This window comes from Stegodyphus dumicola, chromosome 1, assembly GCF_044657685.1.
Source record: "Stegodyphus dumicola isolate Sdum_Otavi_A_Nest chromosome 1, ASM4465768v1".
Lineage (NCBI taxonomy): Eukaryota > Metazoa > Arthropoda > Arachnida > Araneae > Eresidae > Stegodyphus > Stegodyphus dumicola.
The window spans coordinates 49,797,411-49,805,368 of record NC_140768.1 but is presented as its reverse complement, the minus strand read 5'-3'; the positions used below and the strand labels follow the sequence as shown (position 1 = coordinate 49,805,368).

Here is a 7,958-nt window from a genome sequence, read left to right as displayed (position 1 = left end):
GCCCACGTTCGAAGTCTGTTAACTCTGACATAATGCAATGACAACCTCACATAACAGTACTCCGACAACAACTGAACTGTTTAGCACATTTACGAAGTTGTATAGGTGGCGTCAGTAGTCAAAAACGCCAGCGCGACCTACATATTTCATTAAAATCAATCTTTCTTTTCAAACATGCATTTCACAAGGTGTTTCCATATTTTTGTCCATCCACTGTATGTCTCTCTTAAATCTATTCCAACCAATTTTTCGCAAAAAGTTGAATTCTAACGTTCAGTTAATAAATCGCAGGGCTGCTATAAACAGTAATTCCTGAACCAAATGTCAAAACGAATACTGCCCAACTGCGGTGCAGTCGTGAAATATAAAGAAGGGAAAACATGGGGACGCTAGAAGAGGGGACTGCGTGTGAGGACCCTTTAAACATCTAACTTCTCTGCATTAAGTTTTACAGACAGGAAAAGATAGAAAAATTGAATTCTTTGAATGAATGCAATTTTGTGCTATGAAAATGGATTACTGAATTCAACGATAAAGAGTTTTAAATTCTTCTACAGAATAACTTTACTTCCTGGACGTTTATCAGCTTCATCATATTTCTTAAACAGAATCTCAATGCTGATTCCCTTTCCAAGCCGTTTCTGTATCTTATTTTTTCTGAACTGAATTATAGTATAGCTCAAAATACAGTTTTTTGAATGAAAGAGGGGAAAAATGAGGTTTAGGTTAGTTTTCATTGAGTAAAAATGGATCCATGCGCATTCTGTAAGAAAGGGAAAATTACAAAAAAAAAAAAAAAAAAAAAAAACTACTTTCGCAGTCAGATTTTTTTCCTTAAATATTTAAATATTCCAATCCATTACAATTAGTAATAATTACCTGAAAATGCAGTTTTAATTGTCATTTTCTCTCTGACTCACCTCACCTTACAGTTCAATAGCAGTCGATTAGAATTTTTGTGGGTTCATTTTCCTTTATAGTACACTTACGTTATACATATACTACTTTATTCTATTTTTCACTTGCAGCTTTCAACATCTTTAGGAAAAATCAATATGGGAATCCAGAAAATGTTTCTTAGTGATGTTAAGATTATTATTATGAAGTAGATTAAAAGTAGTTTAACACTATGCTCGTATCCTGGCCTAAAAATAAAAGCTGCGAGTCAGGATTAAGGGGGTAGCTAATATGAGGTCTTAATTAAAAAGTAATTTTAGGAAATGTTGATCAGTCCTGAACATTATCAGCTGGATGAAAGACTCATTCACTAATTGATCAAATGTATGGCAAACAGATATTCGACACCTGTAAAGGAAAGAAAGGTTAACCAAAATTAGTTATATTTTCGTTTTTGCGAGAACTAAATCGTAAGAGATTACAAACATTAAGTGTTATAGACATCTCTAAAAGTAATTTTGTTTCATTGTTTGATTTTCACAATCGAATAAAATTTCTGACGCTAAGAAATTACTTAAAAGATACTTCTGAGTTTCAAAAGCTTTCCTTCACACTTTACCCCGTCTGAGCAATGGCAGATTAGATGAAAATTTAAATGGATTGCACCAGTTTTCTCACCCCCCTACACCTTACCGCTGCGCGTAAGCATTTTCGTGGTTTTCCTTATGGTAACTCGCGCGAGGGTCATTTTCTCATCCAACAGATTATGACTAGAGAGTGGAAAAAAGAAAGTGACTTATATTTCAGCTTCGGTGAACCACCAAAAGCTAAATTATGCGCCTGCTTAATTCTGTTGGCTGAAAATCATTCTAACACTAATACACATGTCTGAACAAATGAGACTTAGAATGGAAATTTTTATTATCTTTTCTTAAATCTTATTATTATTATTGGGTCACAATCACAGAGTTAAGTGAAGTGGGAGTTTTTTTAAACTTTTGTTTTGTCTTTTATCTAAAATCACTGCATTGTTTTCAGAATATTATATTGGATATAAAAGTCTCACATCGCTTTTCCTCCTAATCAGATCTTTTGTTTTTTTTTATTTATATGCGCACCAAATGTCGTAATTCACTCTTCTACTAACAGTTTCAAACACAAATAAATGGTGTCCTCATTACGCCTACCATCACTTTTACATTGCTCATAATTCTATAGCTAACGCATGCACTATAGGTGTAAAATCCTTAACCGAAACAAAAGAACAACATATTTCCCCCTTTTAAACGAAAAAAAATGCAAAATTAAGCAACATATAAGAACCAAAATACAGAGCTGAACGAACCGATGTAACAAGAGAGGAATATATATATATATTTATACTTGTTTGTTGTAACCGATTGCGACGAAAAAGGAGTACTACTAGACCTTATAGCAGTTTCATATATTAAACATTCTTCGGCAACTCATTCTCCAATTATTCGAGATACGTATCTCATGAAACGATAATACTTGAAAATACCGATAAAACTCTTTTTCTGAATGCATTTTACAATCCGTTATTGGAAAAAAGAGCCCCATATTTATTCTGTCCAGATACTATGAAAAAAAAAAAATCATTCCAATTGATTTAAAGCCGTTAAAATGAATAATTTCCTTGAAATCTGGTACCCAAAATGTTTCCGGATTATAGTGCTTCTTTTAATTCGTACAACGAAGTAAAAAGGGGCAGTTCAGTATTGTTATATATGTAACTGTAACTGTATCTATTATTATCTTTAATCATAACTGTAATATAGAATAGTGGATAAGCAATGTATAAGAAACGATGTTTGTGTACATCTTGTAATCATCACTGAGCACATACCCAACATATATATATATAACAACACATGGCGCAGCCGATCGTAAATTAATAAAGAAAATCTTTTTTGAAGAACCATGCAGCGTCAGTAAAGATATTCTAAACAAAAACATGATGGAAAGTTGTTTACAGTGAAATCGAAACTTACATCGCTGGTAAGTGCGTTGTTTATTTTTATTTAAAGTGGCTAAAAATACGTATATATAAACTATTTAAAGTTATAAATTAAATATGGATGGATTAAAGCCACCAAATAATCTAAATTTCGAAGGTAATTTAAGCGAAAATTGGAAGAAGTGGAAACAAAAATTCCAAATTTATGTTACGTACGTTAGCGTCTGGTGGTATTACTAAATCACCTGAAATTAAAGTAGCTATTTTATTGCATATTATTGGTGAAGAAGCACTTGAAAAGTTTAATAATTTTAATTTAAGTGAAGACGATAAGAAGGATGTTGACAAAGTAATTGAAGCTTTCGAAAATTTTTGCATACCGAAAGCAAACGAAAGTGTTGATAGACATATATTTTTCTGTCGAACACAGCATGTAGGTGAATCGTTTGAGGATTTTTTAACCGATTTAAAGAAATTAAGTAGCAACTGTGGATTTTCAGAATTAAAAGATAGTTTAATAAGGGATAGAATAGTAAGTGGAATTATAAATAAAAATCTCAAAGATAGATTATTAAAGGAAGATCAGTTAACATTGGAGAAATGTATTAAAATGTGTAAAGTTCTGAATTAGCAGAACTTCAGCTGAAAACTTTTACTGAAGAAAATAAAATAGAAGCGATCAAATGTAATAAATTTCCACCTTCAGAGGAAAAAAGTCAGTCTTGAAAGAAAAACTATCATGTAAAACAAAAGCAACAAAGTACTAATTCTTCTTCAAACTATCAAAGAAATAAGTGCAATAATCCAAAACCATGTAGAAAATGTGGAACTTTTCATAAGTTATACAACTGTCCTGCTTTTAATAAGATTTGCTTGTACTGTAAAAAGAAAAATCACTTTTCTAAAATGTTAATGTTGTACAGAATAATTTAGATCATGAGTTACATAATATTGGTAATGAATATATTTTAGGGTCAGTGGAAGATACAAATCCATTTTCTTAAAATAAAACAGAATGGTTTGAAAAACTAAAAGTAAACATATCTAAATATTTATTTGTTAAGTAGGATACTGGAGCTCAGTGCAATGTCTTAACATTGTGTAAATTTAAACAATTAAATTTAAGAGATAAATGTTTGACTAAATCAAAAGTCACTTTAAATATTTACAATGGTACTACAATTGATGTAGTCGGAAAATGTAAATTATTATGTGAAACATCGAAAGGGGACAAGGATGAAGTAGAATTTCAAGTCGTAGCATGTGATAAAACTGTTCCAGCTATTTTAGGTTTACCTACATTGCAAAATTTAAACCTAATACAAAGGATTTGCACAGTAAATCCTGATTCCAATGAAAAGTTACCAGAATCTTTAAAGGAATATCAAGATTTGTTTAAAGGAACTGGGAATTTAACTGGATATGCATATCATATTAAATTAAAACCAGGAGCTGTTGGTAAAATAGAACCCTTTAGGAAAATTCCACTTAGCTTATTAAATCCATTAAAAAAGGAATTAGCAAGAATTGAAAAAGATGGTATTATAAAGAAAGTTACCCAACCAACAGAATTCGTGAATTCATTAGTGGTAGTAAGGAAAAAGGATGGTAATTTAAGAGTGTGTTTAGATCCTCAGCACCTTAACCAAAATATACTGAGAGAACATTATCACATACCAACCTTTGAAGAAATTTCATCTGAAATGACAAATGCAAAGGTCTTTAGTATTTTAGATGATGCAAACAAAGCATTCTGGCAAATTAAGCTGTCAGATTCAAGTTGTGAATTTACTACATTTAACACTCCGTTTGGTAGACATTGTTTTTTGAGGTTGCCATATGGACTGTGTTCATCACCAGAAGTTTTTCTGAAATTTTTAGTGATTTAGAAGGAGTTCAAATATATATAGATGACTTTATAGTTTGGGGTAAAGATAAAAAAGAACATGATTTAAGATTAAAGAAGTTGTTGGACAGAGCCAGAGAAAAGAATGTTAAATTTAATTTAAATAAATGCAAATTTGGGCTTAATGAAATATATGGGACATATATATTCTAAAGTCACTAGTCAGTCAATGTCCAATTTTTATTCAGTCACTGCTCAGGCATTAGATCGTCACTTATTCAGTCACTGGTCAGTCAATGTCCAATTTTTAGTCAGTCACTGGTCAGTCAATGTGCAATCTTCAGCCACTGACCAGTCAATGAGATCGTCACTTAGTCAGTCAATGTCCTATTTTTAGTCAGTCAATGAGATCGTCATTTAGTCATTCACTGGTCAGGCAAAGAGATCGTCACTTAGTCACTGGTCAGTTAATGTCCAGTATTTTGTCAGTCAATGAGATCGTCACTTAGTCAGTCACTGGTGAGTCAATGTCCAATTTTTATTCAGTCACTGCTCAGACATTGAGATCGTCACGTACTCACTGGTCAGTCAATGTCCAATTTTTAGTCAGTCTCTAGTCTGTCAATGAGATCGTCATTCAGTCAATGTCCTATTTTTAATTAGTTACTGGTCAGTCAATGGGACCGTCAATTTGTCACTGGTCAGTCAATGTCCTATTTTTAGTCAGTCAATGAGATCATCACTTAGCACTCACTGGTCAGTTATTGTACAATTTTTAGTCAGTCACTGGTTAGTCAATAAGATTGCCACTCAGTCACTGGTCAGTCAATGTCCAATTTTTGGACAGTCACCAGTCAGTCAATGAGATCGTCACTTAGTCAGTCAGTTTTCAATTTTTAAGCAGTCAGTGTCAGACAATAAGATTGTCACTTAGTCCGTTACTGGTCAGACAGTGTGCAATGTTTAATCAGTCACTGTTCAGTCAATGAGATCCTCACTTAGTCAATGTCCAACTTTTAGTCAGTTACTGCTAGTCAATGGGTTCATCGCATTGTCACTGGTCAGTCAATGCCCTTTTTCTAGTCAGTCACGTGTCAATCAATGAGGTCATCACTTAGACAAATCACTGGTCATCACTTAGACAATCACAATCACTGGTTGTCCAATTATTAGTCAGTCGATGTCAAATTTTTAGTCACTGAACGAGATTGGTATCATGGCGAACAAATTTATATATAAACTGAATTTATAAACATAAACTGAAATTATGTAAACTTATTTTAGATCTTGATATGATTTTTTAAACTGTTATGTTTATTTTTAATTTTTTTAAAGCAAAAATATTTCTGTAATATTTTTCTTAGGTTTGAAATTCTGAAACGTCTGCTAGGAACCGGTGAAGGATGTTGAGTACATTCGTCATCTACACAGATAACAGCGACGGTATCAACGATGACATCAACGAGGCGTTCTTGAAAATCTTGAATTGGTTCCAGTTCTGTTCTGTCTACTTGATCCACTTTGCCATTCATTTCTTGTTCATTATTTGTGTTAATGAGATTACCAGTCTCCTTGTGCTCCAAGATCGTTATGCGATACAATGCATTCAGCATCCAATGATTTAATAGAGGCATTCAAACGCAGTTCTTCCTTGTTCAAGATGGCTATAGTGCTATTCACGCCTTTTTGATTCCCTGAGTTATCAGTTTTTGGAAAATCAAAATCATTTTCAGTTTCATGGAGGTAATTAAACTGATTTTCATCACTGATATTGTGCACATCAGTGGGATTATTATCGAAATCTTTAGCGAAAAGGTCGATGAGGTCAATATCACTATCAATTTGCAAATTAAGATTATTATCAAAAGCTTCGTCAGAAACGTCGAGGGGATCGGTGTCACTGTCTACATCCACATCAAAGGAATCATCATTAAATTCCTTAATATCAGCATATGGAATCAATGTAATCTATATTATGTACCTTCTTTCTGGCATTATAGTTGTGTTCATTACGGTGAATGGTATTTTCATCCTTACTTTTCTGAGTTTTCTCTTCTCTTCGAGGAAACAAAAGAAGGCAGCCGCGAAACAAATAGTATGCCCAATAGGCTGTCGATAAAAGGTGTTGGTATAATAACGTAACCCAATGCTGTCAAGAAAAAGAACTCCATTTCTAGAGATGGCCCGAATTCGATTTCAGCAGTAAAAATGACAAATTTAAGCAAATAAGCTCCACACGTAAGATTTTAGCATCACTAGATTTGATATCTCTAATGATTATGGTTTATAGGCATTGTTAAAAATGTGTACATTAATTTTGTTGTAATTCAATAAAAGCCCAAAACAATTATTGGCAATTTCATTGTTACAAACGTTATTAAAAGGATTCTTTGAATATGTACCAATGAAAGATCTTCTGATATATAAATCTATCTCTACATATAATAAAAGAAAGAGTCTGTGTGTGTGTGTGACTTTCGTTCGCGCTGCGCTTAAGCTAAAAGACCCACGGCTACGAAATTTGGTACATAGGTGCATCTAGACAAGAGCCAGTGCACCTCGAAGCGATTTTTTCGAAATTCGAATTAGAATTTTTTTAATTTTATGTTTTCTGACGAAATCGCGTCTTTTCCAGACATAATGGGATATAGGAAAGCGATATTTTACTCTACACACTCCATTTACACATCGCAGGGGTGTTTGTGCCCCGGGGAAACCCTGGTATTCCGGGGATTTTGAACTTCGATCCCCGGAATGGGATCGTCATTCAAAAGAAAGTAAGAATAATAATGAATTACGAGGGCTATCCAGAAAGTAGATTACGTTTTGGAATAAAAAAATAAACAAAGTATAGGAAACAAATTTTATTATATACAGATGAAAGCCACACTCAAATACTACTTTTCTACATAGTCACCATACAAATTAAGGCATTTATCGTAGCGATGTACGAGCTTGGAAATTCCTTCGTCGAAAAATTCGGCCGCCTGCGCCTTCAACCACTTCGTTACCTCTTCTTGCCTTCCATCTTGCACAAAACTTGTGGTAACCAAGCTTTTCGCTGATGATTTCGTGCAACAAACTTCGCGAAATTTGTGGAAAACTCAAAGAAAGTTCCGTTATTGTGAAATTTCGATTTTCACGGACTTTAGCATCGACTTTTTCGAGAAGTTCAGCGGTCACTATGCTGGGTCTCCCACTTCGATCTTCGTCGTGAACATTGGTTCGGCCATTTTG

The 7,958-nt window shown here is 33.4% G+C and overlaps 1 long non-coding RNA gene across 1 annotated transcript; it reads left to right on the top strand.

Moving 5' to 3' along the window:
* Window positions 1-2,623: 2,623 nt before the first annotated feature.
* LOC146999075 (uncharacterized) lies at window positions 2,624-7,069 on the top strand. Its single transcript, XR_015040527.1, has 2 exons — window positions 2,624-2,916; window positions 6,086-7,069. It is a non-coding gene; the product is annotated as an uncharacterized LOC146999075 (long non-coding RNA).
* Window positions 7,070-7,958: the final 889 nt, after the last annotated feature.